Here is an 11,313-nt window from a genome sequence, read left to right as displayed (position 1 = left end):
TTTTAGTCTTTTTCTTTCGGATTCATATGTTGTCAACATTTGGTCAGATCGGTCAACACCACCCATGTTTCTGTTATATTCATGTATCACTAGAGGAATATTTTTTTCTCTGCCAGCTCTATTAACAGTGATTGTATCATTTTTAACTCAGCATGTGCACATCTTTCTTGTCTCTCCATTTGATACACATTATATTTGTTTTAGTATCATATCGAACTAAAGTATCACCAATTTTAATTTTAGCATTCTTTATATCCTGTGGTAACTGTTTGCGATTATTACGTAATGTACCAATGCAATCAGTATAATGATCCAGCAATACTTTGCAAATTGCATAAGATGTATACCAATTATCAATGTGTAAACAATAACCATTACCAATTAAATTATCCATTAGAGTAATAACAAGTTTAGTAGCTTGATATTTGTCTTTTTCAAGTCTGGAGCAAAACTGTCAGTCATTTCCTTACCAGTGTACAAAAAACAATTCCAAATATAGCCAGTAGCTGATTCACATAATGCAAAGGACTTCATTCCAAATCTGGAACGCTTGCTTGGAATGTATTGCTTCCAGCTTAAATGACCTTTCCAAAGCAGCAGTGATTCGTCTATTGATATATTTTTATTTGGTATATACAGAGTTTTGAATTTGTTTACTAGGTAGTTATAGATCGGTTCACTTTTTGCTTTTTTACAGAAATGTATTGGCAAACTACTGTTATCAACAAAATGAAGAAACTTCTCAATAAGACAAAACCTATCAAAAGACAATACTTTTCTTATTAGTGGTGTGTCAAACAGAGAGTTTGTTGAAAAAAACATAGCATTTGTTGGTTTCCATAAGATTTCACGATATAAAATAAATGCTATATAGAGTCTGAGGTCATTTCTGACTAAAGGTATCCATTTATGAATTCGGGATTTATCTTTAATTATATTATTTTTACGATATTGTACTGCGAAAAGGTTACTTTGCTCGACAATAAGATCAACGAGGTCGTCTGTTACAAATGCTTCAAATATAGTAAGAGGACTACTATTAACTATAAAACTTGGATGAGGTCCTGGATTACCCTCAAATTTAGCAAAATTTGCTTTATAACCGTCTAATTTAATCCAATTTGGTTCATCGTTTGTATTATTTTGTTCTAATTGCATTACATCAGTGTCAACAAGGCCAGTTTCACTATCATCATCTGCTGATGATGAGCAAATTATTTCTTCTTCTGTGACAGATTTAACTGAACCTTCATTAGAAGAACCATCATTAGAACTAATATCAGATAATTCATCGCTTTCTCCCATGTATTCAATTAGATCTTGAACAGAGTAATTACTTCTTTTAGGGTAAGATTTTCTAGCCGAAGCCACTTTTCCACTAAACTAAAGCATTGTCATATAAAGCTATTAGTTATATTTTGAAAAAACTCTAGAGTATAAAATGAAGACCATACTTTTGTTAAAAGCTATTACATAACATAAATAAACAAACTTTCTTTTAACTTATCATATCTGATATGTTGCTTAACTCATGTAAAAAACGGAAATATCCGTCAGTCACAAACGGTGCAACAGTTCCAAAATGCAGAAATATCCGTCAGACACATATAAGCCTACAGTTCCAATAAACGGATATATCCGTCAGACACACGTAGAGCTACACCCTTGAAAGAATTATAAATCTTTTCATAACCTTATCAACAACAACAAAAAAAAGAGGGTGAGGGGGCTCAATATACACAATAGGCATTGAAAAAATATTGCTAACCAAGACACTTACCTAATATCTGTAAATGAAAATTATTAATGCAAGTGCATAAACCACTTTGATGCACATTACCACTAATGATGTCTGCAGATAGTTGGTATTTGCTCATTTCATACTCAACAGCATCATTATCCTCATTCTCATTTGGTTTACAATAAAAAACTATGTATATACCACTGTTCTTCTTTTTAATGCTAAAAAGTCTGCCATAATATACATCTTGGCTGTTAGTGGCATTATCAAGCCACCAGTGGCAAATACATCTTCCAATAGCAGCTCCAATAAGAATTTCTTCAATATTAGAAGTCTCGTTTATTTCTAGGTCAGGAAATATTTCTTTTATCTGATTAGGCATTCAATTTTTTAAATTTTTTTCTATTTTTCTCTGTTCTTTGTCTTTTTTATTTTGAATTTTATCAGCCATAAGTTCTAACATCATTTCTTTATGACATTGTGCATTTGCAAATCAAGTTTTTTTGGCATTAAAAATAGCCCATAATATTAATTTGTTTTGAATATCAGTAGGCTTTTTGGAGAGTAGAGCAGTTGTTTTATTTTTACAAGCACAAAGTTTTGAAGAAAGAAAGCAAAGCAAAAAAAATTAGGTGACTTTAAAGTTAACGCCCTAAATTATGACAATGATAAAGAAAGTCAAAACTTTTACAATGATTTATTTCGATATGGTGTGATCCCTTTAATAAACAAATCAACAAGAATAACAAGAAATTCAGCAACATTAATAGACAATATATTAACTAACTTTTTATTTGAAACTCGTTAAAAAAAGGAATAATTAAAACACCAATTTCAGATCACATGCCAATTTTCATATCCGCTAATACGTCAAATAAACAAAAACAAAAACAAAATAAAGTCACATTTACTAAACGCCTCCTATCATTAAACAATCAATTAGCGTTTCAAAATGAACTAGGAAATATAGACTGGTCTCCATTAGAATCACTCAATGATGCTAATTCCATGTTTAATAACTTCCATCACAATTTTTCAAACTTGTATGAAAAACACTTCCTAGAGACAGAAGTAAAAATTAAAGTTAAAACCTTAAATTCGCCATGGTTTAGTAAAGGCTTAAAAAAAGCTTCGAAGCGAAAACATCGACTGTACGATAGATATCTAAAAAATAAGTGCGTTAAGACCATGGCAGAATATAAAAATTATAGGACTTTATTTGAGAAAGTCAAACGAACTGCAAAATCAAACTATTATAAAAAGCAACTTGAAAAGTGTCAACTAAGTTCTAGGAAAACTTGGCAAGTACTAAATGAAATAATTGGAAAACCGAAAATCAATGAATCTTTTCCGAAAATCTTACATATTAAAAATAAAACTATTGACAATGAAAACAATATAGCAAATGAATTTAACAATTTTTTTGTGAATATAGGACCTAAACTTGCGGCAAAAATTCCAAATGTAAATAAATCATTTAAGGAATACCTTCAGTGCAATAAAAATCAATTTAAAAATGAGAATTTAACCTTTAAAGAATACGAAACAGCTTTTAAAAGCTTGAAACGTAATTAGTCATCTGGAATTAATGGTATAAACAGCAACATTGTCATTGACTGTTTTAATGAGTTAAAAGTGCCTTTATTTAAAATTTGTAAATGTTCTCTGAATGAGGGTATCTTTCCTGATATACTTAAATCAGCAAAAGTTAAACCTATATATAAATCAGGCGATAAAACGGATATTGGAAACTATAGACCAATATCTATACTTTCCATTTTTTCTAAGATTTTTGAGCGAATTATGTTCAATAGGTTATATGCATTTTTTAAAAATAATGACTTATTCTATTCAAAACAGTTTGGATTCCAGAAAAGAACTTCAACTGAACATGCAATACTTCACTTAATTAATGAAATAAAAAACTCTTTTGCGAACGGAGAATTTACTTCAGGCGTGTTTATTGACCTCTCCAAGGCCTTTGACACAGCGGATCATAAAATAATGATAAAAAAGCTTATGATGTACGGCATAAGAGGTGTACCCTGCAGGTGGATAGCAGATTACCTGAGTAAACGTACACAGTCCATATATAACGGAAATAATAAACTAACAAATTCATCTTTAATTTCTTGTGGAATGCCCCGAGGATCTATTCTTGGGCCTCTACTTTTCCTAATATACGTGAATGATCTCTAGAGAGCGACAAATATATCAACAATAATGTTTGCTGACGACAGTAACTTTTTTATTTCAGGAAAAGATATACCTCAACTCTTTGTACAAATGAACAACGAGTTAGATAAAATTTCACTATGGTTCAATGCAAATAAACTTTCTATTAATTCAAGTAAATCAAAGTTTTCATTATTCCACCCTTTAAAAAAAAAAAAAAAAAATTCCTATTTCATTTCCAAAACTAGTTATTGAAAACACAGAAGTTAGTCGCGAAAGAGTCACAAAATTTCTTGGTGTTCTCATTGACGAAAATATTACCTGGAATAAACATATTGCCTATATTGGAAGCAAAATATCAAAAAGTATTGGCGTTCTATATCAGTCACGGGATTTACTTAATAAGCATAATCTAAAACAAATCTATTTCAGTTTTATACAAAGTTACTTGAATTACGCGAATATTGCGTGGTGTAGTGCATCTAAAAGCAAGCTTGAAGCACTCTATCGAAAACAAAAACATGCCTTAAGAATAATAAATTTTAAAAATAAAAACGAACATGCAAAAGCACTGTTCGAAATTATGAACATCTTTACGTTATACGAGATAAACGCTTATAAAATTTTATGCCTCATGTTCAAAAGTAAACTTCAACAATGCCCCTCAATTTTTAATGATCTTTATGAAATAAAACCTAACATTAAGTATACTTTACGCACAACAGGCTTAATTAAACCATTGTGCAAAACTAAACAAGAACAGTTTAAATTTACGTATCGTGCTCCGCATTTCTGGAATAAAATCTTAGCAAAATATAGTAATTTACAAGATGCAAACAATATAAATTGCTTTCAAAAATTAATAAAAAAGAGTATTTCAAAGTATAAAAATCTTATTAATGATTTCTTTTAAACTGCTTTGTTTTGTTTTTGTTTCTTTGACTGTTTGTTTTATTTGTTCTTGTCTTTTTACATTGAATGTTTTTGGTGTTAACACTATTTACCTTAGTTAATTAAGTTTTGCTTTTAACAATATTATAGGAATTTAATATTGTAAAAACATAACTAGTACAACGGTTCTTGATGATAAGACTTAATGGTCTTCTGCAAGTTTCCCGCGTTTTTATATATTTTTGTATAACTATTTCTTATTATTTTGTCTTTGATTTTTTTTTTATATTTATAACTGGATTATTTTTGAAAGAATAAGAGTATCTTGTATTATATTACGGAATTTAATTGTAACAAAAACGGAAAATTTAATAAATAAATAAAGCATGGCATTCGGAGCTTTTTGCTTTGCAGCACTAAACATACCCATAAATTCTTCTGAGTCAATGTTGTGAAGCCTTGCTGATTTAGTGTGGTTCATAATTTGATCATTAGGACTCATGTTGAACTGCCACTTGTACTGCAATGACACTAACAACAGCTTTCGTACATTCAGCTAATATTTTACTCAATTCATCAGTTACTGGGCAAAAGCTGATTATTGAATCAAAAACAGGGTCTTAAATAATATTTCCAAAAAAATCAGTTTTTTGTTTAATTAAATTTAGAGGATCCTTGCTGCTTTTAATAAGAACATTTTTGACTATCTGAATGCAATTACTTCACACCAAGTCAAGTCCCTGACCTGGTGTGATGTAAAATTTTGTCATCTAAGGACCAGTCAGTAGCTTTTCAATTAAAGCTAGGACACATAACTCACGGATACCTGAAACAAAAAATTTATAAGTAAACCATGATAAAAGTCTCTAATAATCTATAATCCCCTAACTATTGCTGCAAGTATCATTACTATTGGTTTTAAAGGTTCATCCCATAGCCTTTAATAATGCACCCCTTCCTATCAATTTAACATCTTAATGTGTCCAAGAATGGAAACAATAGTATAAAAGATTCACCTGTTTGAGATGTAAAATCTTGGAACAAACTATATCTCAGACCTCCGCATAACGTTAAGCCATAAAACAGATGTCTTTAATATTTCATAGTGGTGAATCAAAATACCACATATGTGAAGTCTGTTCCCTCTATGTATCGTGTAGCAGTCTTCTGGTCAGCTTGTGTTGGTCCAAAAATGCTACAAAACTCTTTTGGTCAACATAAAGTAACCCTTTAAATAACATAAAAAAATTATTTTAAAGAGCATAAGGAGCATTTAAAATAAGAAATATTTATATGCTAATAAAAAAAAAAACAATTAGATTTATATATCGTAATTCACAAAATTATATTGTATTAAAGTAAATAAATGGGATTAAGATTATTTATATACCTTTTGCATCCTTGTAGCGAAGTTTGTTCAGCTGTAAAACAATATTTGCTGCAATGCAGTCTCTTCCAAAAAGTTTTCCTATTGAGGTTTCTAATGCATTGAGTGAAGACTTACACGAACTGGTCATTGTGTCCAAGGGGCGAAGGTGACAGTTTAGCTTCTTTAATGATTTCTGCCAAACAAGGTTTAAATTAGTAACTGTCGCATGGTTTGTTGCTACTCTGTCACTCATCGTGTTAGTTATGTTTCCAATAGTAGTACTTCGCACATCAGTGTTTTGTTGCTGGTAGAAGTCATAATATAACTTGGCAATATTATCAACAGATTTTGTAATGTGACTCTGATAGTCGTAAGCTGCACCTCCAGGAAGTTGATCAATAGCTACAACCATGCATACTGATTCTGTTGTTAAATGCACAACATTTACATCAACACCCTTCTGTGTTGTTGCATCAAAACCAAGTGTCAGATTTTTTGAGAAAATTTGAAGAAATCTTAGCAGTCAGTAGGTCTGAAATTACACCTAGCTCATGCATCATTTAATCCACAGCTGTGTGATGCAGAATGTGACTAAATCGACAGCCAGTGTGATCTCCAATTTTACTGAGCAGAGTTGGAACACTATGTGCAGGAACTTGGCACAAAAGCATGTCATATGTAAGTGCTCTAATACCTGCTGAATAGCATTTTTCATTTTTCATTTTTTGTGTTACTTGCTGCATTGTTGCATTTGCTTCACTTTTTCCTGTAAAACTAGTATGTCATTTTGCAGTACAAGAATTTCAGAATTTTTGTCAGCAAGTTGTTGGCTTAACGTAGCCTTTTAATAAGATAAGTTGCTTTGGTTAAATTTCAACTGTTGTTTTAAAATAATAATGTGATTACGAAATTTCTTTAACTGTAAATTCAAATACTTTCCTTTAATTTTATTAGAAGATTTAGAATTGTCTTTTCTTTGCGAGAAATAACCTGATTAGATATTTAAATTGGTATGGCCGAGCCTTTGCCTTTTTTCTTAACTTTTTTTAGACCCTCTTTATGCTTTCGTTTTTTATTTGCAGTTTTATTCGCCAATATGGTTTACCTCTTTTGCAAAACTTTCTTCCTAGAACTCAAATGATCAGTTCTCAACCTGGGTAGTAGTGGTTAATGAGAAGAGGTTATTAAAGTGGGACCAGATAAAGAAGGATAGGTGATTACTTTTTGATACAGATAAAACACTGGTGTGTTGAGAAGATAAAACAGAAGAACACGAAACGATGTTACTTGAGCTTGTGGTTGAATGCAATGCTTGTGACATAGCAGATATTGATTTTTGGTATGCAAAGAGCATGTTGTAGATATTAATAAATTGTTTAGAATCCCTTGAAAATTTTATGTGCATAGAATTGGGATCTATTTCCTAGTTGCACAACCTGACTTTTACATATTTTAAAATTAAAAAGTTTATTGACTATTTCAGCAGTTGTTTTAAATGATTCATTGTTGGTTATGAATATATTTAAAATACGTCCATTTCTACATTCAATATTTAAATGAGTTGGCATTGTAAAATCACAAACTAAATAATTTTTGGCTTCACCATAACATAGATTATTTTTTAGTCCCATAATGCTCTGAAAAAAATTTTTAATAATCATAATAAATATTTTATTGAGTCAGCTTTAATCATTATTGCACTTTAAAAAAAAAAAAAAAGAAGCTATGTTACATGCAACAAAAAGAAAAATCACTTGAATCTTAAATAAAATATATATAAATAAATAAATCGCTTTTTTTTGTGTGTGTGTGTGTAAATCATGTTTTGAATACTTTAAAAAAATCACCAATATTTTTAATAAAGTTTCATTTTTCTAAAAAAAACAACTTTTTTATGAATAAAAAAGTTCAAATATACAAAATGCTCATAATCGTGAATCGCCCCCCCCCTTCCCCTACAACCCATACAACAGAATAATATTTTGGTACTTTTACAGCGTGCAAAAATACATTATGAGCGTGTCATTATTTTTTAATGAAATTTGGCAGATACATAGAAAATAGATATATAAAATTGACTGAAAAGTTAGAAAAAAGCCTATTATGCCTTCAATGTCAATTCACTTCCAGAACAGGAACAAAGTTTTCAATAGCAATGAAATCACTAAAAACGTTAATAACTGCAAAAAAAAAAAAACATATGGCAATAAACTTACAACACTCAACTTTTAAAGTATTATCTAAGTCAATATAAAATTCTAAAAAAAAACCGACATAAATCCATCCTTACGACACCAACTTCGAGCACGCGGTGAAAAATGGTCATAGATTTTATCTTTAAAATCGGTGCCGTACGCACGGACCTAAATTATTGCGTATTACGGAAAAAATGATACAAAAGTTTGAAAATAAAAAAAAAATTCCACTTACATATATATTTTTTAAGAAATAAGACTATAAATGAAAGAATCAAAGCTAGATATAATTGAGTTGCGATCTGACTTATCAAGTCTAAAAAATAACAAAAGTGCAGGATCAGATAAAGTTAATGTCAATATTAGGGGTTTGACTAAAAAGCATATTTCATTTTTTCGGAAATGGCATAGCGGCAAATGATGAAATTTTACTTTTATTAACTTAAAATAATAATACTTTTTTCCAAATTGAAAAAAATTCCCCCACCAGTGCAGATAAAAATTTGGTCCCAGCTGTCTAAAAATGCAAAAAATTGAAGTTTTTTCATTTATAGTACGGGCAAGGTACTTAACAAAATTTCAGAAATATCATGAGAGTTATTTTTGTAACTTGATTTATCTACTTTTAGATTATGTTTTATTTTTTAGTAAAAATGACTGGAAAAGTTGATCTTAACCATTTGCAATCATGTGTATATTTGAGAGGTAGGGGGGGGGGGAGGTTTTTTTTTTTTTTATGTACTTTAAATAAAACACATTTTTGTAATTGTACATTTTTTATTTAAAGAAAAAGTATTTTATCGTTTTTATCCAATATTTTTTATCAGTTGTTTTAAATTTTAAACAATATTAAGCTAAAACCATTAAGTTTGCTTCTCCGTCTTTTTTTGTTTCTAAGGGATCGTCCATAAAGTACGTACGCTGGGAGGTAAAGAGAGGGTCTGCAAATGGTGAATATTAGATGGGAGGGCAGTGGGTCAATTATAAAAGAAAGGAGACACTAAATTAAAAAAAATATATTAAATATAAAATGTTAGATAAATAGATTAAAAGCATCGGTACTTTTAGGGAGGTGGAGGGTACTCTAAAAAGCATATTGCAAAAATGCAAGAGGGGGGGGGGGACAAAAAAAAAGAGTAGTTCTTTATGGACAACCCCTAAACGTTTCAATGGCTTGTTGAGAGTGGGAGGAAGGGGGAGGAGAGGAGGAGGAGTCGAAAATGAATTTTGTAAAATTTTTTTAAGTTTTTTGCAAACAAAAAAATGTCAACAAGTTATTGTTAAAACAAAATATCTCATTCTGAAGTTTTGTATGTTGGAAAAAGAATTGAAATTATACCGAGGTGTAAAAATTATTAGACTTAATTAGGTTTTTTTTTAATAAAAATAGTTTTTATATTCAAAAAAGAAATTATTGAACAATTTAAAGTTACATTAATACTTTGTATGCATGCCTTTAGCCTTAATTAACATACGCTTACATACATACATACGCTTTGACATGCTTTCAACAAGAATTGGACATTTATTTTTTATTTCCTCATCATAGTGCCATATTTTGATGAGTTGTTTAATCAATTGAACTTTTGTGGTAATGCTGGTTTTCTTTAGCCTTTTCTTAACAACCGTCCATAAATTCTCTATGAAGTTCATATCAGGGCTGTTTCCTGGACATGGCGATGTTTGTACATGGTTTTCATTCAAAAACTTTGTCACTGACTTGGCTTTATGGCATGGTGCACCATGATGCATAAAAACACAGTCTCCATCAGGAAACCAGTCTCTCAATTGGGGCAGCAGTCTTGTTTCCAAAACTTTCTTATGCTGGTGCTAATTCATTGTGCCTTAAACAATATATAAACGCCCTGTGCCTTTGGCTGAGATGATACTCCACACCATAACTGTGGTAGGATGCTTCACAGTCTGAGCAACAAAAGTCTCAGAAAACTATTCGTTTGGAGATCTCCTCACATATTGACTGCTTTCATCACATATTGAAAACATGGATTCATCAGAGAAGCATACCTGTAATCAGATAATATAACAGACTGCAATAACACAGCTGAGTATTGACCGGAATCGGCAGATGAGGAATGAAAAGATCTTAAAAATTGACGGTTAGTGTGAAAGAAAAAGGAACATGGGTTGGTTGGTGTTAGGGTAGAAATTTTTGTTTAAAGAAGCATGTGTAAGAAAAACTATTGAAATGTTTAAGTTACTCACCTTACTTCAATCACTTCCAAAACGAGATTTAACCTCATGGGCCCAGTTAACCTTTTTTTAGCCATTGCCCTTGTTGTTTCGGCTTTCTTTTTTGGCCAACGTGCTGGAAGACCTGGATTAATAAGCCTTCTCCTAATCGTAGAACTGCAAATACCAACACCATACTTCTCCAAGGACTTTTTTAAGTCTTCACTAATGGCTCTTCTATTCACTTTAGCCATATGGATAAGTTTGCGTAGGGTTCTCGGGCTCACTTTGGACTTGCGTCCACAATTTCCTTGTCGTGCAGAATTGTAATCTTTCCCATTTTTAATAGCCTGGCTGATACGGCTTACAGATTTCTGTGAAATTTGTAGTCTTGAAGCTATTTCTCGTTGTGAATACGTTTTTTCTTCAAGCAATGTTTTAGTAACAGCAACTTTTCTAGGTGAAAGATCTTTGGTTCTTCCCATAACCTCAAAATCTGTAGAAAAAAATAAAACAATTTGTAATCAGACTTTTTATACATTTTAAAATGGAAGTTATAGCAAATAAATATTAATATGTTAATGGTTAACCATAATGATTTAATTAAACTCAACTTCAGCTTTTTTTGATGAATGTACATTGATGAATGTATTTACAGTAAAAATTCTTCTTACAACAGCTGATTTTATGTTTATATTTATAGTTTTTTTATGTTTATAGCAGTGTTGACAACCCACTAAGCTTATGCGTGG

The sequence above is a fragment of the Hydra vulgaris genome, chromosome 12 (genome assembly GCF_038396675.1).
Source record: "Hydra vulgaris chromosome 12, alternate assembly HydraT2T_AEP".
Classification (NCBI taxonomy): domain Eukaryota; kingdom Metazoa; phylum Cnidaria; class Hydrozoa; order Anthoathecata; family Hydridae; genus Hydra; species Hydra vulgaris.
The sequence above is the reverse complement of the archived record's forward strand: the minus strand, read 5'-3'. Positions refer to the sequence as shown.